The 23,769-nt window shown below is 40.4% G+C and overlaps 1 pseudogene; it reads right to left on the bottom strand.

Annotated features, from left to right (window-relative positions):
• Window positions 1–724: 724 nt before the first annotated feature.
• Window positions 725–20,175, bottom strand: LOC114622710 (annotated as a pseudogene).
• Window positions 20,176–23,769: the final 3,594 nt, after the last annotated feature.

The raw sequence follows: 23,769 nt of genomic DNA, 5'->3' as shown, positions 1-23,769 counted from the left end.
TTTCTGTGTGTAGTCCTGGGTATCCTGGAACTCTGTAGAACAGGCTTGCCTAGCCTTGAACTCAGATCTCTGCCTGCCTCTGCCTCCCAAGTGCTGTGACTAAAAGTATGTATCCCCAGGCCAAGCCAAACACCAGTTCTTAGTAGAAAACAAGTGGTTAAACTTTAGTCCCTCCTGCAGCTCATAATGAGACAAGCTTAATAGACCAGTGTGCATAGAATAAGCAGGCTGTCCTCACAAACCACTTCTGGGTGCCAAGATGGTGTGTACCACCATCATGGAGTTCCAAGTACAATGTATGGATGTATGTGTGTATGTTTGTCTAGCATAGTGAGTCCCCACCCTGAGCTATAGGAAAGGGCTATCACTGCAGGTCAGAGTACAAATACTGTTACAATGACCCAGGGACAGGAGGTCTGAGAGGTTCCAAAGTGGACAGTGCAGTTCCAACAGAGCCTCACACTACAAGACATTGGCATGACCTTTGTCACCTTTCTAACTGCCTTGTCTGTCTGAGGAACAAGCCCCCAGGCTTACATACCTATAACCCCAGCACCTAGGAGGAGGAGGCAGGGCTGCTGTGGAGTTTAAGGCCAGCCAGGGCTATACAGGGAGACCCTGCCTTGAACAAACCAAACAAAATACAAGGCAACCAACCCTGACAAAAATAGAAGGTAAAACCAAGACCCTCTTCATCCAGATTAAGTGTAGGTCTTGCCCAGTGCTATAAGAGTCTTGGAGGGGGTGGGAGGGATATTTGAACTAGTTGCCCACTCAACATTAAACACGAAGATGGAAGGCAGGAAGAAGCCCGGTAACTCTTTCCTCCACAGCCTGTGTTGATTTCCTCAGTCACTATGTTGTCTGTCAGAGGGACAGTCTTCTTGTTAATCTTTGCTTGTTCACGTTTCAAGATGAGTTCCCAGACAGACTTCAGATTTGGAAATCCCCAGGCCACATAAGGCTCCACTGTGTGCAGCGTTTTCGCACTCTCTGGGATAACCTTGACAAAGACTCCCACTGAACAATTTCTTCAGGCCAAGTTTCATGATGGTGCTCTTTACCAATAAACTCACTCCTTCAATCCTTTCCATACATATAACGAAGGCCAAGGAGTGTTTACCAGGCACTTCCAAAGCACAAGGCTTCACTTCTAGTCGCTGGACACGCACCTTGTCGCTGCTGCCGCCAGGAATCGTGTACGAAAGATTCTAGTCGTCTAAGCCTGAATTGTTTCCCTTTTCTCTCTCTCTTTGCCAAAAGTGCCTGCTTTGCCTGAGTGGCTTTGAGGGCTTGATAAGCCTTCCTCTTTTTCAGGAGATTTTCTTGAACCAAAGGGGATCTTTTTTTTTTTCCCCTTCCTCCATCATCTTTCCGGTGCTTCAAAATGTTCAATTTTTAATTCTTTTTTTTTTTTTTTTTTTTTTTTTGGTTTTTCAAGACAGGGTTTCTCTGTGTAGCCCTGGCAGTCTTGGAACTCACTCTGTAGACCAGGCTGGCCTCGGACTCAGAAATCCACCTGCCTCTGCCTCCCAAGTGCTGGAATTAAAGGCTTAGTTCTTGTTCCTTACATTTACCTAACTTTACATTCAAACTTTCTCATTGATGTAAAACCATTTTGTTTGCTTTACCCTTCTTTTTTTAAATGATATTTATTATTACAGTATGTGGCTGTGTATGTCTCTGTATGTATGTGTTTGGGTAAGCATGACTACAATGTCCAAGAACTCTGGGATACAATCTGGAGACAGAACCTAACAATCTACACAGTAGATAAAGGATCTGAGACAAATTTTAAAGAATTCATCCCACAAAATTATAATGAGTATTCCTAAGTCTAGAAAAGGCAATTGACACTGAAATGCAAAAAAGCAATGGAGAATAACCTTTCCTAGATATATCATAATAAAGATATCCAGTACACAACACAAAGACTATTGAAAGTTGTAATAAAAACACACCAACTCACCAAGGCAAGTACAAAATGCCACACAACTGATTAGCAACCCCAAATGCCCTCCAAAATACCTACTAAACCCTGGAGGGAACTGTCAATCAAGCAAGCTATACCCAGAGGCATATTGAAAAAAATGTAAGGACATTTCAAGATGAGTACATACTATACATCTCAGGATAACCATGCTAACTCTGAAGAACATTCTTCACAGAATACAATCCACACAGGAAGAATAAAACATACAATCCTGGGAGCACAGGCAAGAATCTACTTCACGAGCAGCATCGATGACAAAGGAGACGTAGGAAGGAATCCCTGATATCCACACAGTAAACCAGAAAAGTCTTAGTTCTCGTAAGGGAGAAAGAAAATAACAGGTCATGATCCAATCAACCAGAAAACGAACCAAGAAAACCACAGACATTAGTAAACACATTAATAAAGGAGGAACAGATGTGAGGTGAATGCAGGGGAGGATGATCTGTGAGGAGCACGGGGACCAGTAAGGGGGAATAGGGAACAAGAGGTGGGGGCGGGACATGGGTAAGAACAAAGTATATGTATGAAATGCATATGTATGAAAATAATGTGTACATATGAAAATGCCACAGTGAACCCATCACTGTATGTGCTACCTTAAGAAACAAAAAGGAAACAAAATGTTCATGATTATTAGTAGGGACATTTTCCTTAGCTGGGTTGCTATCTTATTCCAACATAGGAAGCCATATTTCTTGTCTTGTGTCTTACAACACAAGATATTCTTCCAGAGATAAAAATGGTTTTTACACTTCCTGAGAACCCATAGGCCACCCTGGCCAGGGAAACAGGAAGGCTAACACCAGATATTCCACTTCTCCCTCAGCTACTCCAAATCCAGTCCCCAAGTCTCATCCGTAGCTCTGTAGCAGATCAGCTGCTGAGGCCTCTCTCCCACACTGTAGTTACCTCCAGTAAAGTATGTAGATACTTCTCTTAACCTCTCTTCTGGCACTCAGTGCTTTATCCCAATCCCCACCTCCAGCAGGCATTTCCTACAAGCACATAGGCCACTCTGGCCAGGGAAGCTGGGAGGCTAACTGTGGATCTTGACTTGTCCTCTCCTCCTAATCCAATCCCTAGCTTCTGCAACAGAACACCTGCTGCAACCCCTCTGCCTTTTTTCTACACTCCTCGCCAATGAGTTACCCAGCTCTTTGCCTCCAAACTACTTTTCCCCTATGCTAGTCCCAACTCCAGCAGGCACACCCTGAGAACCCACAGGCCTCTCTGACCAAAGAGGCAATTAGGCTAGCTATAGAACTTCACCTCTCCATCAGTTCCTCCAAGTCTAATCCCCAGTCTCATCCTCAGATCTATACCAGACTCTCTGCTGTGGCCTTTTCTCTGCCTCCATTCCAGGGGACTAACTAAGCAGATCCTGATAGAACACCCTGTTTTCCTCCCTCTTGTGACCCCCCTCAGACACTCCCTGAAGCCCATCCTAATTTCTAAGTATAAACTCCTAATACCAGAAACACATTTTATCTGGCTCTCCCAGTGCTTACACCTATTAGGACCCCAGATGATTTTTCTACAGATAACACACAGCCACTACAATCTCATAAGAACCAAATAGAATAGATGCTAAGAACCAAAACACTCACAAAACAAGCACAAGACCAGATATCAGCACCTAAAATTATATTACCAATCCCAGATGACTAAACACTAGAGAAAAAACATGAAGCACTATCAATAACAACCACAGAAGGCACTGAGCATTCCAACATAGCTGAAACGCAAGAAAAAGTCCTTCAAACAGCCTTATGAAGATTATAAAGGTCCTTACAGAGAAAGTTAATAAATACATTAAAGAAATCCAGGAAAATGCAACCATTAGGAAGAAATGAGTAAAACCATTCAGGATCTGAATTCGAAATATTAATAAATAAAATCCAAACTGATGAAATTCTAAAACTGAAAAACTTAGGAACTCAAACAGAACCTACAGAGGTAACTTCACAAACGGAATACAAGAGATGGAAGAAAGAATCTCATGCATTGAAGACATGATAGAAGAAATGGATATATCAATCAAAGAAAATGTTAAACCTTAAAACCAGGAATTGGGAGATAGCGTTCTCTGGAAAGGGTAGAAATGTGATACGCTTTGCAGAAGGGGTTTGAGTTTAAAACCAAAAGCATCATTTCCAAACTTTCATGAGTAGAGTATAGACTTGTTTTTCAAATACATGTTCCATAGTCCCAACATGCTTTGCAATTCCACCCACAGTGCTATGGTCCTCATGGATTTTAAGATCGGGCGAAGGGTTTTGAAAGAATATATGCCCTCAACCCCACTTTCAGAGATTCTGACTCAGTTCATGATGTCACAGGCATTGCATCTGGCCACATGACTCTAGTGTTCAGGCAGGGTCAAAAGGGTAACCACCGTCTCAGGTGATGCTCACTGCTTCTCTAGAATCGCTGCTCAGAGTTGCAGCAACATGCATTAACCTTAAACAAAGCATTGGATCCCAGACTATGATCCTCCATCTGGGCTGCTCTAACAAGATCACTGTCTAGCCGACAGCAACTAAACAACAGAGATGTATTTTTTTCCTGCCTTTGAGGATTGAAGTTTAACACGAAGGCATCATCAAATCCAACATTTAGTGCAGGGCTGTTTCATGATTCGTGGGTGGCAATGTGCTCCCAAGGCAGAAGGAACAAACCTGTTCCCTTGGGCCTCTATTATCAGCCTTCACACACTCAGGGAGACTCGGTCCTCTTAAATGATCATCTACTGAACAGAGGCTCCACCTCTCAATGTGATGACATTGGGTGTTACAGCGTAAGAATTTTGAAAGGCTGGCAAAGTGGAGACCATTGCAGAAGTGCATTCATTCATAAGTTCGGTTCCTATACCTACTCCAGAATTGATCACTGGGTCTGAAGTGAGAAGGGAGCTCAGCAATCTACCCTAGAGCAGGACCTCTAGGTAAGCCTTGCATAGTTAGGCTAGAGAAATTTTCTACTAAAAAGAAAAGTACTGGTACAGCTGGTAGGGCTGTGTGTTCCTTTGTGTGTGTACACTCTCTGAATCTCCGTGCATTACTTACCAAGGAGAAACCATCTCACAACGTCTGTGTCTTTACATGAGACTCACTTCCACATGAGTTGCAAAGAGTGTAAAACGAAAGCAAATGCTCCTTTAAATGTACCTTTTGCTGGCATTCTATCCTGTACTGCTTACTTTATCCTCCTGAGACAGCTAAAGATTGATTACTATTTAACAAGGGCCATTAAAACAACAGCCAAAGCATCAATGTTTTTTAATACAAACACCAAATTAAACCTCAGGCACATGCTTTCTGTGTTCCACTTGTTTCAAAATGCATTCAACTTAGCACTTTGCATTCTCCCTCCCCAAGGTTTTGCTTGACAGTCAACCTTGCTTCACAAAAGACAATGAGAGCTAGATGGTCTTGAGAAATAGGTTGCCTCTGATCACACTTTGGTTAATACCCAAAGATGAAAAAGAGGGTAGAAAGAAGGGACAAACCAGAAGATACGGGAAAGGGATGTAAAATGTCATCTGGGTAGCACTTAACCATTTCATTCCTGAACTCATCTACATACCTCCATACTCTATAACTATATACCTATAATCTTAGACCCATACAAGTCTAACCCTATCAATAGTTACAACGGATGGAAGAGGTCTTATAGAATTTCACTTCTCCTTGATCATGTATCGGCTACTAATAAATTCTGGAAGATTCTGTTTTCAGTTGTGAACATTACCCAGTGAATAGTTACAAACCCATAGTTAAACAGATGGCCCTGCTTGATGTCAGTGAGTCACTAAACAAAACAAAACAATGAATGTACGAAGGAGGTTGAGAGGGTGGTTTGGCAGGGTATATCTTTGAAATTATAGAAAGAAAAGATTTAATGAAATTTTTTAAAAGATGGGGCCTATGGTGGGTCCTAAGTCATTGCAAGTGTACCCTCTTAAAGGGGACTTTTGGGCTGCTAGTCTCTTCTCTTTTTGCTTCCTGATCATCATGACATGAGCAGCTTATTCCACCAGGTACTCCCTGTGCAATGTGTTGTCTGTGTATGCCACAGGCTCCAAAGCAAAAAGATAGCTAACCAGAGACTGAAATCTCCAAAATCCTATGTGTCAAAACAAATCTTTCCTATTTTTAAGCTGATGAATCTCAGGTATTTTGTCTTAGTAAAGGAAGCTGATTAAAGCATCATCTCAAAGTCAATTCATATTTTGCCATTAAATATGTTCAGATCAAACCAAGTTTTATAACTAAATGAGAAAAACATTTTTCTTAATTTTTTTTATTTCCACAGTTATGGATAAAATATTGGGAATTTAAAGCCATTTAGAAAACTATATTCTAAACTTCATATATTTTCACTGGCAAACCCAACATTGTATTAAAGGTTAACTGTCACATTATGAAAGTGAATGCATTACTTCAAATTATGTGATGGTTCTTTAGATTTGTAAAGGATATTTTCTAAGTTAGATGACAGTTAAGTTACAGAAAGGAAGATCTGTCAAATGAGAACAAAATTTCTTTTTCTAATCTTTGTGCAAGTTTTCCTAGGAAGTCGTGAATAAACATTAATGCACCCACACAGGACAGAGACAGACTAAATAAGTACTGTAGTAATAAGTACAGAAAGATCACCCCAATGCTGCTGGCCAGAGGTGAGCTGAATCCCTGGAACTGCCTAAAAGTGCTCTCTATGGGAAGAGATCCTCCCAGCCAGGAATGAGAAAGGACCCCATGAGTCTTGTAACTATGAGTTGTATCTTATGAGGCTCCCTTCTCTCTCCAGGCAGTAATACAATAATCAGGAAAAATAGTTATACAACACGAGCATAGTTAGTAAATATTTTCAGAGGTTTGAAGGTAGACAACTTGGGGGAAACCTCCTGTGTTGGTTAATATGATTGTCAATTCCACAGACTCTGGAATCACTAGGAAAAAAAATCATTTGGGAGGGCTTATAAGGAATTACCTAGAAGAGGTCAACTGATGCAAAGACCCATTTTAATTGTTAGCAGTACCACCCCATGGCTGGAATCCTGGACTGAATTAAAAGAAGAAAATAAATTGAACACAAGCACTCCTTTCGCTGCCTCCTGGCTGTGGATGCAATGTGACCAGCTGTCTCTGGCTTCTGCTGTCTTTACTTCTTAACCAAGATAAACTGTACCCTTACAGTGACCCCAAACAAACCCTTCCATCTTTAAATTGCTTTGATCAGGAATTTTATCACAACAATGATATAATTAATTAATATAGTATTTGTCTATAAATTAGAGAGAAAAATTAAATCACACCAACAGTTTAGCTCTTAAAGCTATGAGGGGTTAATCATTGTACTTTCCTCTTTTAGGGTACTGCCTGTTTCTGATGAAATTGGAAGCCAAGAAAGGACTGTCTGACTTGCAGTACCATATCACCTTACTGGGCATTGAACAAGGTCAAAGCCTTCTTGTGACCAAAATGAAAAGAAACAGTGCTCAGATTTCCTGGATGTTCTGAAATAACTGTTCACCTGTGTATATTTGTCATTTTCCCAAATATGCATATCTTCAAAATATCCTTGAATGTGATATCGCTTAGAGGTCTCAAGGCTTTAATGTACTTGTTCAGCCATTATTTGTTGAGCTGCATATTGTGTATCAGAAAGAGTAGTAGGCCCTTGAGGTACAATGGTGGATAAAAAGCCTTTGTTCCATTTACAATATAGTAAAGAGATATTAAAGGTCTCTAAGGAAAGAAAGTTAAGTTATACATATGAAAGAATACTGGTTTTTTGATCCCACAATCATTAGATTCTCTTAACTCGCACTGCATGCCTTGAGATAATTTGAGCTTTTTTGCCTTTGGATAGGGTGAAAATAGAATGTGGCTAATAAAAATAACTAGCACTTATTGAGCTTTCTATAGAAGGCCTTTGCTAAGCACAGCCATATAATTATCTCATTTTATCCCCAAATGACTTGACTAGGGTATACAATTATTGTTCCTATTTTATGAGTAAGAAAACCAACTGTTAGAGAAAAGAAAGAACCTTTCAGGTGAACACAACTGACTATCGGTCCAAAAGCCTTTAATTATTTTCCCCATATCCAAAAAGCTCTGAAAAAAATGCTTTTCATAATCACTTAACATGAACCAATGCCTTGAACTGCAATCTTTGTATTTCTTACTTGGGGAGAAGATTCCTATATTTATACATTTCCTCTATAGAAATAGTGATAAGGCTCCATGAAAGTTTGTAGGGGGTTTTATGTCGCATGTACTAACACACTTTTATACTTTTATAAATGAAAGAACAATTCTATTCAAATTCAGATGATTCATTTCTAGACCACTCTTATCAAAAGAGTCCTGAATAACCTTTTAGTTAAACCTATGATACACAGGTCAGATGGCCCCATAATTCACCATCTACATTATTAAAAGGAAAAGACCAATATAAATAATTGTTCAGGTACTGAGCATAAATTCCTAAGCAGAATTCATGGTTTGCCCCATTTGGGTGAGCATATCACCTGAAGAAAAAAAAAGGCTTGGGAAGAAGTATTTACATCTTGTCTAGACTACGTTTGATTTCTCAAGGAATGTGAAAGCTTTTACTTAAAGCCTTTAGGAGTTACACCATCTTGCAGTCCCACCAACAATGGAGAAGTGTTCCTCTTTCTGCACACCCTTGCCAGCATCTACTATCACCTGAGTTTTTAATCTTAGCCATTCTGACTGGTGTGAGATGGAATCTCAGGGTTGTTTTGATTTGCATTTCCCTGATGTCTAAAGATACTGAATATTTCTTTAGGTGCTTCTCGGCCATTTGAGTTTCCTCAGTTGAAAATTCTTTGTTAAGCTCTATACCCCAGTTTTTAATAGGGTTATTTAGCTGTCTGGAGTCTAATTTCTTGAGTTCTTTATATATATTGGATATTAGCCCTCTATCAGATGAAGGATTGGTAAAGATCTTTTCCCAATTTGTTGGTTGTCATTTTGTCCTATTAACAGTGTCCTTTGCCTTACAGAATCTTTACAATTTTATGAAGCCCCATTTGTCAATTCTTGATCTTAGAGCATATGCCATTGGTGTTCTGTTCAGGAACTTTTCCCCTGTGCCCAAGTATTCAAGGTTCTTCCCCACCTTCTCTTCTATTAGTTTCAGTGTATCTGATTTTATGTGGAGGTCCTTTATCCACTTAGACTTGAGCTTTGTACAAGGGGATAAGAATGGATCAATTTTCATTCTTCTACATGTTGTCCTCCAGTTGAACCAGCACCATTTGTTGAAAATGCTGTCCTTTTTTCCACTGGACAGTTTTAGCTCCTTTGTCAAACATCAAGTGACCATAGGTGTGTGGGTTCATTTCTGGGTCTTCAAATTCTATTCCATTGATCTTCCTGCCTGTCTCTGTACCAATACCCGGTAGTTTTTATCACTATTGCTCTGTAGTACAGCTTGAGGTCAGGAATGGTGATTCCTCCAGAAGTTCTTTTATTGTTGAGAATAGTTTTCACTATCCTGGGTTTTTTGTTATTCCAAATGAATTTGAGAATTTCCTTTTCTAACTCTGTGAAGAATTGAGTTGGGAATTTCATGGGAATTGTATTGAATCTGTAGATTGCTTTTGGCAAGATGGCCATTGTTATTATATTAATCCTGCCAATCCATGAGCATGGGAGATCTTTCCATCTTCTGAGATATTCTTCGGTTTCTTTCTTCAGGGACTTGAAGTTCTTGTCATACAGGTCTTTCACTTCCTTGGTTAGATTCACACCAAGGTATTTTATATTATCTGCGATTATTATGAAGAGTGTCATTTCCCTAATTTCTTTTTCAGTCTGTTTATCTTTCATGTAGAGGAAGGCTACTGATTTGTTTGAGTTGATTTTATAACCAGACACTTTGCTAAAGTTGTTTATCAGGTTTAGGAGTTCTCTGGTGGAAGTTTTGGGGTCACTTAAGTATACTATCATATCATCTGCAAATAGTGATATTTTGACTTCTTCCTTTCCTATTTGTATCCCTTTGACTTCTTTTTGTTGTCTAACTGCCCTGGCTAGGACTTCCAGTACTATATTGAATAGGTAGGGGGAGAGTGGGCAGCCTTGTCTAGTCCCTTATCTTAGTGGGATTGCTTCAAGTTTCTCTCCATTTAGTTTGATGCTCTAACATATAACATATAACAAGGACATATGCTCAACTATGTTCATAGCAGCTTTATTTATAATAGCCAGGAGCTGGAAAGAACCAAGATGTCCTTCAACTGAGGAATGGATACAAAAAATGTGGTACATTTACACAATGGAGTATTACTCAGCTATTAAAAACAATGAATTCGAGAAATTCCTAGGTAAATGAATGGAACTAGAAAATATCATCCTGAGTGAGGTAAGCCAATCACAAAAGAACACACATGGTATTCACTCACTGATTATTGGATATTAGCCCAGAATCTTCAAATACCCAAGATTCAACTCACAGGCCACATGAAGCTCATGAAGAAGGAAGACCAAGTGGGGGTGATTCTGTCCTTCTTAGAAGGAACAACAAAATACTCAAGGGAGCAAATATGGAGACAAAGTGAGGGAAAGAAACTGAAGCAGGGGCTGTCTGAAGACCATTCCACCTGAGTATCCATCCCATGTGCAGTCACCAAAGGTAGATGCTGATGTGGAAGTCAGGAAGTGCATGCTGATAAGAGCCTGATATAGATGTCTCCTCAGAGGTCTGCAAGAGTCTGACATATTCAGAGGCAGATGCTCACAGCTAGCCATTGAACTGATAATGGGGTTCCCAATGGAGGAGTTAGAGTGAAGACTGTTGGAGCTGAAAGGGTTTGCGGCCCCATGAGGAGAACAACAATACCAACCAACCACAGCTCCCAGGGTCTAAACCACCAGCCTGGGAGCACTTAGGGAGGGATCCATGGCTTCAGCTATATATGTAAGGGTGGAGGGCCCTGCTGGGCATAGGTGGGAGAAGAGATCCTTGGTCTCATGAAGAATGGATGCCCCAGGGGGTGAGAATTTGAGGGTGGGGAGGTGGGAGTGAGGGGTAAGTAGGGGTACATCCTCAGAGAAGTAGGAGGAGGGGTGAGGGGATAAGGGGTTCTTGGGTGGGTGGGGGATGAGGTAAGTGGATAACATATGAAATGTAAATAAAACATTCAATAAAAAAAGCCTTTAGGAGTTTTAGAAAGACTGTAAACAGTAGAATGACTCTTGATTTTGAGAACATTTCTCACCCAGGGTAGATGAACCACAAATATGTGAATACATCTGTAACAATTGAGACTGGGCAAAGATATAAAGCTTCAAAATGTGTTATTAGCACAAACAAAGGTACAGCCCAGGTTCGAGGGGATGAATTCACAGAATGTCAGATGGCATTGGACATAGCAGATAAAGAAAAAGGCAGAGCCTAGGAAAGGCCGCAGCGTTACAGCTTGGGCACTTAGAAAACAATTGTTAAGATAAAGAGTGTGGGAGAGCATAGCTCATAGTTTCCAATATGAGGTTGTCTGTGAGATATTTCAACCTCTCCTAGCAAAAATGAACACATAAAAGGAAAGATGCAATCAGGGAATAAGAGGCTTCTTAAATTGTGTCTTTATTTTATATGCACGATTGTCTGCGTGCATGCCTGTGTACCACATGTATGCCTGGTGCCTGCGGTAGACAGAAGAGAGTGTTGGAGTCCCTGGAACTGGAGTTACAGAGAGTTGTGAGCAGCCATATGGGTCCTGGATATTGAATCCAGGTCCTCTAGAGGAGAAGTCAGTGCTCTTAGCCGCTCAGCCATCTCTCAAGTCCTGGTAATAAATTTCTTTAATAGAAGATTTTTTTCTGAGTACCTTTCTGCTTGTCTTCAGATGCCTAACATAGTACTTTAATATAATAGATATTACATGGAGGCTTATGACTGTTTTGTATAAGAAACTAGAGTGCCTGTGGGGTTGTGACCTCTACACAGACACAGAAGCTCACTGCAAGACTACTCAACCATTAATTTGGGAGTGGGGATAGAAAGCTTGCAGTTGCAGATATCAAATATGACATCCAGAATATGCCATCTTCTGAGGGTAATTGTGAGTGTAAGATGATCAAAAAGAAACATATACAAAAACAAAAGTCCATAAAGGTGCAAGATGTCACTTTTCTCTTTCTATCAGGAAGGATAAAAGTGGACTAGTTTTAGGGTCAGCAAACATTTATTGGGCTTCTAATCATGGACTAGACACTGGATAAGAAAATTCCCAACATATGAGAACATATGTAATATATTCACCCACAGTGCATAACACATATGCGTACACAGACACCCAGTTAATAAGATTTTGCTATGCCATTTGGAGCTAATGAGAAAATTCAATCAAATAATGACATGAAAACTACTATCTCCATACAATTATATCATTTTAATTATCCCATCATAAAAAGATACTCTTACTCAAATGTCCTAGTCAGCTGTTTGAATACACTTAATCTGAGAAACCCCTGATAATAGTTATCTAATCAGAATCTTACCATCATTGAAGTTTGAAGAGCTTCTGAGTGAGCTTCTGAGGCTCACTTTCCTTAATGTGAAAAACACACAGCTATTAAAAAGAAACAGATCAGAAGCATCCTAGTCTATGAACAGACAACTTGTCTGCCCCACCCTTCTGTGACTAATTCTCCCCTATCAAACAAATGCTTATGCTTTCGTTTTAGGGGATGTAATCTCCCTATGATTGTTGGCAGTGACGTCCTAGATGCATCAAGAAAAGCTTGAACTTCATGGTCAGGACAGAAATGACTGTTTAATAGCATGGGGTGAGGTTAAAAAGACCAAAATGCACAGTAAGATGTTGTGACCGTACGAGTGAAAGGAGAACAGAGGCTCTACTGGCACATGCAAGACAGTGCGACTGCAGGTCTCTCCTAAAGCTTACAAGCAACAGGAATTTGACATATCTCCACAATTATCCTGTTAAAAAAATCATCAACCATTCCAATGGTGTTAGGTAAAAATATAACGTAATAGCTTAACATAATAAATAGGGACACCAAAATATGGAGCTTTAGGAGCTGGAGAGATGGCTCAATGGTCAAGAACACCTGCTGCTCTTCAAGAGGGCCCGAGATTGGTTCCCAGCACCCACATCACAACCTCCTGTCACTCCAGGTCCAGGAGATCCAACCTCTTCTGACCTACAAGGCCACCTGCAAACTTATCTCTCTCTCTCTCTCTCTCTCTCTCTCTCTCTCTCTCTCTCTCTCTCTCTCCCCCTCCCTCCCTTTCTCTCTCTCTCTCTCTCTCTCTCACACACACACACAACACATTACACAAATAAAAATGAAACATCTTCTGAAGAATGGACATTTACATCCTATCACCTTCATCTTTAATGTCTGCGGGGTTTCACTTTCAGTATCGACAAACAGTATGGGGTTTCTATTATGGAGCAAGGAAGGCTCTGGGCGAGGAAGGCCTTACTATATGACAACATGCAAATCAGGTCTTTGCCACAGTGCCATCTTCTTTTATAGATGCCATAAGTTCCTGGAAACTTGGAAGAAATGTGATTTTGAGGACGTCACTAGGCGCTAGCACTTTGAAGTTATTAATATATGTTTACTTCTTCCTGCATTTTTCCTATAAATTCATCTTGATTCCAAATGCTGGAAATTTCACAAGAACATGTGGACTCCAGGACATGTATTAAATCAAGGCTGTGCTAGAGAACTTGGCACTGTCACACAGGATCAGTGGATTTCATGCACCATCCTTGTTTATAAACACTTTTTTACGATGAGAATAAGGAAATCAAGATATTCGCAGACTCTACTCCAAAATAGACCAAGCTGGATATTTATACGAATAGCATAGTGGAACATAAACATAATGAATATCTAGAAATGTCAAAGCAAAACCTTTGTCCCTCCAAAATTGCCATGTTTTGAATAGTGAAACAAATTCAATAGATGAACCCACTAGTTTCTACTGGGCAAGCCCTAACTAGTGGTCACATGACATGCTATGTAAGGATCACTTTAGCTATTAAAATACTTGGGACCCACTAAGTGGCTGCAAGGATAGAGCATAAACAAAGGAGTTCACATATACTCCTTCAGAGTTTTTATTCAGAGACATCAGAGTCCTCTAGATAAATGTTTTGGGGGCATGTATGTCAGGATATTTTTCAATGTAATGTTTAAGTACACAAACAGGAAGCTCCCCCTCCAGCTTTCTTTCCAAGGGGATAAAAGTCCCAGATGAATCGGGAAAAGAGCTAGTGACTACATTTAGGTATTCACACAATGTAACGTAGATACCCAGCAACATAATAAAAGATTATGGAACAGACATTAGTCTTATCCTCAAACAAGGTATGGTTACTGTCCAAGCAGAGGTTTACACTAATTGGAGCCTGGTCCAAAACGGAAGTTCAAAGACCTTAGATCTAGGAGCCATATGAAACTGGCAATGGCCCCGAGCAAAGAGCTTTGGCACCCAGAATAAGAGTGTCTGATCTTGGGCACTGATCAACTTCAAGTCAAATAAATCAGAGAAGAAGAATTTGGATAAAGTCAGTAAGGATATCCACATCAGATCCGGCAGGTCTCTTAATTCTCAGAACTATTATGCACCTCCAATAGGGACATGAACAACACATATCTCAGTGCTCATTTGCACAGAAAAATCATGGTCTAAGTAATCTTTGTCATTCACACATTGTGAAAGGAGCTTCTACTCAAGCACTTGGAATCTGGGGTTCAACATTACTTCTTTATGGCCTCCATGACAATGACCTCTGTGATGGTTTGAATATCCTTGTCCAAGGTAGTGGCATCATTAGGAGGTTTGGCCCTGTTGGAGTAGATGTTGCCTTTTTCGAGTAGATGTGTCACTGTGGACGTGAGCTTTAAGATCTTCGTCCTTGCTGCCTGGAAGCCAGTCGTCTCCTATGGCCTTCAGATGAAGATGTAGCCCTCTCAACTCCTCCTGCATCATGCCTGCCTGGATGCTGCCGTGTTCCTGCTTTGATGATACTGGACTGAACCTCTGATCTGTAAGCCAGCCCCAATTAAATGTTGTCCTTATAAGACTTGCCTTGATCATGGTGTCTGTTCACAGCAGTAAAACCCCAATTAAGACAGCCTCCCAAGAAAAATACACAAATATGAAACTTTGAAAAGAAAGCTGTTTCACCTGTAAAGGCTATCTCCAGAGTGGGCAGACACAAAAGCCTGATAACATGTAGACTGTAAATTCAAAATAAAGAGGGCCCAAATGAAAATGGCCTGATGGGTGATTTCTTCCAGTTCTTGGGCAGTTTACCTCCCCTGCCCCTTGCAGGAGTGTAAAATACTCAACCTGGACAGGAGAATTGTCATAAAAGCCTCACTCTGCACAATGCTAACCTTGAATTCAGAATCTATGACATGAGCAGATGGACATAAGGAAAGTAGGTCAGTGGGTCTAAGTAGAAACAGATGCCATTTTCTTCCTACTTCATAAATATATGTATATATACAAGTATTTATGTATGTTTACACATTAATATCTCAGTACACAGATACAATATATTGATAATTATTATTATCAGAATAATTTATGTTTCCTGGTTTTTAAAATAAACTGCAGTCCCAATTCTGGAAAGGAATTCTGAAAAGTTGCTGTTTTGTGAAAGAAATGTATACTCCTTGTATAAGTTGGCTTTCGTCAACATTTTGTGACAAAATGCCTGTAGCACAAAACTTTAAAGAAAAGAGATTGCCTTCAGCTTCACAGTTTCAGAGTCTCAGTCTAGGTATACCTTGCTCTGTGGAGAAACAGTATGTTGAGAAATTCATAAAAAAGGAAGCTTCCTCATCCCAAGGTGACTGGGAAGCAAAGAGAGAAACAGGAGGTCCCAATATCCCTCACAGGACACTTACCTAGTGAATTAACTTCTCCCATTTGGCACATTTCATAAAGGTTCCACTACCTCCCAACTGTGTCGCCATCTGGTAATCAAGTCTTCTATGTATGGCCTTTGTGGAACATTTTAGATCCAAACCATCATCTCTGTTTAGAAAATCTCCATTCTTAATGATATCCTTCTTTAAACCAGAAAAGAACTAAGACGAAATCTTTAGAGAATCAGTGAGCAGGAAAGCTGCTAGCTGACTCGATCCTTGCTCACAGTTCTTAGCCATCTCCTCTTACCTTGGCCTCTTTCTCAACCTTTCAAAAGATGCTGGGAAATCTGGAGTTTAAGACGGTTCTTTATCTGTTATAGATACACACTAATTTATGCAGGTGATTTTGTTTGAAGACAAGATATGTAAACCTCTATTTCCTCTTCTCTTCTTAATCTGTCTTTTTACAGAAATTCCCAGCTAAAAGTGCATCATGGATGAAGAAGAAATTCACTTGACTTTCACTCCCTTCTTTCTCTCCTTTCTTCCTTTCTTCACTATATATTCATTAGATCAGAGGAAGCATAAAGCTGCTTCAGGCGACTGACAGAGCCATACCAAGTTACCAAGAGGAAACATTTGGAAGGCTGGCTTAGAAGTGTGTGCAATGCCTTGTAGCTAAATAACTAAAATTTTATAAGATAAAATAAAATAAAAGGCTCTGTGAAGCCATCCATATAAATATTGATAATAAGCATTAACTTATCCCAGTGCATTGGGAAGAATGGGTCCACATGTGGAGCCGTGCATCAATAATTTGAGTAGAAACCGGACACAAATTCAGGGATCACTTCAAAATGTGTCAGCTTCACTGCATCAATATTACTGTGAGCTTATCTCTTTTTTACAGATGTGGAACCTAAAAAAAAAATTGATAATCTTCCTTTTAGCTTCTGTATTCAGAAATGATAGTTATTTTGCTGGTGGCAATACATGAAAAGAATATTCAAATGCTACATGTACACTGTTGTCTACAATTTAAACATGAAACATTCCCTCCAGGAGGGAGAAAGCAGTTCATAAGAGTCAGGAAGTAAACAAAAGGTCACGTGTCTGGGAAAACAGAAATTTGTAAGATTCTTAAAGGATTGTCCCCAGTTTTATAGAATGGTTAAACTGCTGAGGAAGGAGACTGACCAACAGAGTAGGTATGTGTGTAGTATTCCTCCAAAAAAACATCAATCACACAATACTTATACACATGCCTCCCTCCCTCCCTCCCTCCCTCCCTCCCTCCCTCCCTCCCTCCCTCTCTCTCTCTCTCTCTCTCTCTGTCTGTGTGTGTGTGTGTGTGCGCGCACGCGTGTGCGCACCCGTGTTTGTCCATTTCTATTTGGACATTGTCTTGAGAAAGGCACTGCAGTCCTGTGGACTATGTCATACCTCACAATCTGAGCTACATATTGCCATTTTCTTGATGAATACTTTTTTCCCAAAGCATCAGGTAAGATGCAGAGACTAGCAATAAAAGAGAGCTCACAGATGAATGACACCATAATGAACAAATTGTCTCATTAACAGCTACGGAAATCTTTTTCAACCCAAATTGTAACTATCCTCTGGCAACAAAACTACAGAAGAGTTCTTGCTTAGTGTGCAATAAACCCAGGAGGAGCTTAAGAAGTATGGCCTCAAGTGTTCAGCGCAGGTTGAGTGAGTAGGCCCATAGCATCTGTCAATGGCCCCAGACATCATCAGAGTTATCAGTGTATGTGGATCTAGAGCTTTCTAACATGCAGAATGAGAGGACAGTAGTTAGCAACCATGAGAATATGACAGGGTCCTCACTCTCATGAATATCCAAATCATGAGGCTGTGCAAATAAAAAGTAGAGTCACCATTTACAAGGAAAGCTAGAGGTTACATGGAGGAGAAACAGCTAAGAATTTCTGCCACAGTTAAATGCCAGTATTAAGAAAGGCTGCTACATGGCTAACCAAAGCCATAGAAGAATATTTCTCTCCAGAACCAAAATCAAAGAAACAATATCCCCCCACCCCATAAACACACTGCCACCGCCACCGCCACCACCACCATAGCAATGTGCTCGTGAACATACAGACACACAGCCTCCTACAGGAATTTGATGATAACTTTAAATGATAATCACAGTGGCCTTCTCCTACCTCAGACATACCAGGAGTCTGACATATCTTGCTTCCCACATCCCCATGACAACAAATAAAAATGACTCTCATTTTACAGATAGTAAAATTTAAATTTAAGACAAAAGCAAATTACACAGCTGGAGATCGAACAAGAAGAAATGGAACCAAGCTTATATGACCACAAACCAAGACCCTCTCCACACTGCCTGCCATGCATAAGGATGCTCTTAACCTTTCCACAGACATGAGAGTATGTACTAAATAATATTGGCTCCACGTGCCTACATCTGGCCCAATAGATCAACCAAGCTCAAAGAGGAGTAACACTAAGAAAAAGTTTGATAGAAGCCATGGGGATCGAGATTCTCCTAAAATATGTCCTGGAAACAAATTCTCCCATACTATTTCTATAATGAGTTCTCTGGCTTTTTATTGACTCTAGTTTCCATTTGCTGAGGTTACACTTCATTACACAGAATTCTCTGGAAACAAAAACATCTCACATCAAAGCAGAACTTGTTTTCTGACCTATTTTTGATGATCATCGGAAACAATGAGGTTTCTGTGAGCTTCCTTCTCCTTCATGCGTACACTGGCTTTGTGATCACCCCTCGTCTTCCATAATTCTTTACACCCCAGGGCAATTACTACATCTTGTGAAATGCACAGTTTTAAAAGGAATTTCCATGCAGAGTTACAAAAACTGAATGCCACATTTCTGAGCAAAGAAGCCTTCCTTAGGGCATTGTGGATTAGGCTTTCCACGCTAATAAGTAACGATGGAGACAGTGCCTTTAGCAGCCCCGCAATGTACTGAGAATGCCCCACATAAATGCTCTTTTTAAAGTCATCCATGGGTGCCTGTCTGGGGATGAGTTCTCTCCACCACGCTTGCCTTTATGCTCAGCTGTTGCTCACTTAACAGCATAGCTGACAATGTCTGTCTCTCTCTTTGTAGAGATATAAATCAGACATAAGCCCAATCTGAAATCTTTCTACGTTTGTGAAGTGTTCTACCACTAACCAGTCTGCATCCAAGCTCTGGTCTAAAGCCATGGACTCACAGGCCATTTGCCTAAAATCCATGCCAACCATCAATAAAACTACCCAGTCCATGCCCAACCAGCATTGTGCATGACCTTAGGCTACATGACCCCAAATCTCCTGGGTTTTGTTGTAACATGGTTAAAACTGAAGAAGTTCAATCTTTTTAAACAATTAATAATTCCCAGAATCAGATCAAAGTAGAATTTCTAGGACATTCTTTCTTTCTTTCTTTCTTTTTTATTAAACTCTTAATAAGCTGAAAAGCCAAAGATGTGTGGCATTGATTGTAGTATTATATTAGCTATGTAATATTATTTGGTGTAAATGAAAATAAAGGGGGCCATTAACTTTCTCAATTGGAATTGAGATCATTCCAATGCTTCTGTAAAGAGAAGGGATGGTGTTGTGGAAGGGACTATAATCACTCTGGGGAATTTCAACTTTCCTGTGAAGTAATTCAAGTTAGGTCTACTGAAGTCATCCATCTCTAAGCTTTAAATTAAGCAAGGAGCCTGAAGGACTTCACTGTCTGACAACAAACAACACCAGATCTACCAAAATCTTAATTTTCTCATCTATAGAGGAAGTCTTGCAGTTCCTCCTTTCAAAAGCTGTTGTGAAGGTCACTTGAGGTCATGTCTGTGAAAGTTCTCCATAAAGTACAGCTGGCATGTCATAATGTCAAAATCAAATAATGTGGAGCTGTTTCTCTCCGATCTGGATAATAACAGAAAAAGCTAGGCCTCTCTTTCTCCTCTCCACTGCTTCTGACTTCTCTCAGTGTACCTTGTGTGCTATAAGCACACATATGTCTGTCTGTGCCCAACTACTAAAATCACTAAGAGTGAACAGCAGCTTACAGCTGCTAACATCAAAATTATGCTATGTGAATTTATGATCTCACCTCATCTCTGAAAGCGTAGTCTTTGCTCACCATCGACACAGCTTCATGGCCTACTCTTTCCTGAAATACTATCATGCCAACGTATGTACTACAATCGCCCTGCCTCAGGTCACCAGCTACCTCTGAGTTGTCTCCATATGGTTGAATCATTTCAGTCTTCATGTTGCTCAACTCTTATCTCCCATTGCAAAATGGGCACTCCCACTTTTTTTTTAAAATATTCCTTTTAGTTGTATCCTTAAACCCTCTCTTCTTTCTTCTATGGTCACCTCTGGTCTGTTTGCTCGTCCCTTCACTACCCTGGGCCTATGCTAGAAACACTATCCATCAGGCCAATTTTCCAGTCTCTCATCTCCTCTACCTCAGACCTTCCTACATGATCGCTTTCAGCTTAGTAAAGTATCTTTAAGTATCTTTGTGTGTGTCCTTATAGCCTTCTTTTGCAGGAATACCAGTTGCATTGGGTTAGGACTAATGTAACCTAAATTACATTTCATTTTTAAAGGACGCATCTCCAAATACAGCCATATAAAAAAAAAAACTTCAATATTTAAAATCAAGGATATATAGCTAATTTTATCCATAACACAAGCAGAAACTCAACTTCTTGGTTTTAAATTTATTTATTCTCTCTTGTATGTATGTATGTATGTATGTATGTACACATGTATGAATGTACATGTATACCACTGTGACAATATCTTTATTTGAATGAATACTGGTAATATCTACCCAAATGGATCTTAATACTTTATCCTATCCCCACATATCCCTAAATGTTCTTCTTCATTCTTGTAATTCTCATATTAAGCGAATATCCATGTAATATCTGTTCCTATATGATACTCTCTATTACCTTTGAGCTGTTTGTGTGTTTTATACATTTATGTATTCACTACCCATCTTCCACAATAATGTGAGCAGACACCTTCCAGACAGAATCTAGAATAGTTGTTCAGTAATTAGTCGCTGGATAAATAAGTATAATTATTAAAAATATATTAGGTGGACTTGTTATTGTCTCCACATAAAAGATGAGGAAATGAAGCTCAAGGAAAATAACTGACTTGCTAGAGATGGTAGAGCTGGTAGGAGTAGGGGGCTGTGGTTTAAACGCAAGTAATCTGAAACCAGGTCCATAAACAACAACATTAAAGGACAAAAAAAAATGTTATTTCTAGGCAGGTCATAAAGTTTATCAGAACATCTGGGGCGGTGGACTGTGAGAAGCAACTGGGAGCCTAGTCGAGCATAGGCCTCCAACCCCAGACCCTTATTGGTCGGCAGGTGCTCAGCTCTGCTCCCAGGCCCTGGTTCTTTCCATTCAGCTTCAGCCCTCCACAGCCCCTCCCACAGAGAGGTTTATGGCCATCAGTCACAAAGAACAGTGCCTCAGGCTCTCCCACATGTAGATGAGGTATCTCCAAGCTCTCAGACCAAACCCATAGGTGTTATCTGCTGCCAGACCCTGACCCACCCTGAAACTGTATATAAGGGCTCTATTAAGGAGAAGTAAAGAGGTGTTCGAGAATCATCCTGGTGTCCAAGAGTTTCTGTCACAAGAGCTATAACACTTGGGAAAAGATCTGCTCTCCTGAAGCCTCCTCTCCTTGCTTGCCAGCTAGCTGGCTTCTTACCAGACCAGCCTGGCCAGCTCATCAAGGAGAGATAGGTGTACCTGGGAGCTACTGGGTGGCAGCAACAGTGGAGATGGCAGAGTCAGCAGAGGCAACTTCCCCTCCCTGCTTGCACTCTATCCCCTTGGCCCGGACCCCTGCACTCGGCAGGGCCAGAGATCTTCGTGGAACCCTCCGGAACAGGGACCCACAAGAACACATGGGAAAGATTCTTTAACCTAGAGGTTCTAATAGAAGACTAATAGAGTAAAGAAGGTTGGTATTCCAGGCTAAGTCAACCTCATACGTACAGGTAAAGTAAAGCCTAAATAAGGTTGGTACTTAGTAATTAATCAGAAAAATACATGCATGCATGCATGGATGAACGAGAGCTCTGCTATTCTACTATTTAAAGCTAGAGGAATCAGAGCCCAGTTTCATGAAAGGATTCTAGCACTTCCTTATTCATGGATCTGTTAAGTGTAAAAAGAAAGAATAATTGACAACACAATAATCAAACATAGTCCCGAGGCCTTCAGTGAAGGATTAACCATCCCTAAGCACATTGTAGTATGAATGTTGGTCAGCAAGGTTACAACCATGATTAAGACCAATTTCCAATTCCATTAGTACTTTAGGAAGTAGCAAAGCTAGAAAAAACAAACAAACAAACAAACAAACAAACCAAAAACAGTGTAGAGTGCTTCAAACTGCTAACTTTCTAAGGAGAATTTCCTGTGTAGTAGATAAAATCAAAATCCAAGTCCCTAACATGAAAACAACAGAAGTGTTCAACTACATACATAAAGAAGTAAATGTTTTCCTAAAACCAAAAGAAAAGCCAGTTGTATAAGTGTGAAAATTTTATAATTTTTTTCACAGTTTCTTTTTTTTATAATTTATTTTTTCTCAAATCGTAATTCATTCACACAGGGGTTATAAACACAGAAAGTCAGGATGTGGGGAAGGGAATGACACTGGAGTGTGGGTATTCAGGGGGAATACAGATATCTTCAGAACCGGGTATTGGCTGGGTGAAGGTTCAGGGGACAAGTCACTATGACTCTGCCTATGATTCACTTGTCCTTATCTAAGTTGGTATTGTCTGCCAAGGCTACCTATTTACAAGGTCTATGACTACTCGGGCTTGTAAATTTCCACAAAAGCTGCCTGTTTATATTAGCTTATAGCCATCTGTTTCAATGTTTTTCCACTGAGACCCAAGACTTGGTGTTAGTATACATGTATGACAGGCCTATTGCTGATTTTAGGCCTATGGCTGATTTTAGGCCTTCAGTGTGTAAGCAGGGCTGCCCCTGACATCTCCTCCCTTCTCTAAGTATAGAAGGGCTGTGGCAATTCTAAACTTGCAAAGGCGGGGATAGAGGCCTGACCTCCAGTATTTGAAGGGGACCTTGTAATGGCTCCAGTCCCCCTGTCATTGTCCAGTGAGGCATGAGGGCCATACCCGTCCCGATGTCTTTTTCCTGGAGAGGGGATACTTTTGACATCAACCCCTATGCAGTCAGGCTTGTCCCTCAGGGAACCCAGATAGATATTTTTATCTTTTATTTATATTCCCTTGCAGTGCTCAGCCTCGCAGCCTAAGCAAGAATTCAGATCGCCTGTCAGAGGGGGTTCTGGGTGGCCCCTCTCTGCTTGGTCTAGGGGCAGAAGTCCCCCCTTTTAGGTTGGGTGGAGATGGGCTTTGGAAACACCCTGTATAAAGTAACAACCTCATCTTGAGTCTCGTGGTCCTCCATAGCTAACTTATGATAATGTATCTGAGTAGGTTTTGCTACCAAATTATTTATCTGTTGTATCACAGAGTTAATCCGACTATTTGAGGGCCAGGGACCAGCAGAAAAAAGCAAAAAAAAAACCCAAATAATGTTTGACAACCTTTGAGAGGCTGAAAACCAATTCTTGTACCAGCATTCATCTGTCTCTTTCTCTCTCTGATTTTTCTTAGGGCCTTCACTACCTATTTCATGCTCTCTTTAACCCTCCTTGTCTTGTCTATGTAAAGGCAACCTTCTTCTTTAAGGGCTGTACACAGTCAAGAGCTGTACACAGCCTTTTCTATTGTACTAGAGTAAATCAAGTCCAATAAGGATCTTTGTGATTTTAGGAGGTCTCT

This window comes from Grammomys surdaster, unplaced genomic scaffold (assembly GCF_004785775.1).
Source record: "Grammomys surdaster isolate TR1022 unplaced genomic scaffold, NIH_TR_1.0 191, whole genome shotgun sequence".
In the NCBI taxonomy this organism is placed as follows: Eukaryota; Metazoa; Chordata; class Mammalia; order Rodentia; family Muridae; genus Grammomys; species Grammomys surdaster.
This window is presented reverse-complemented; position numbering and strand designations above follow the sequence as displayed.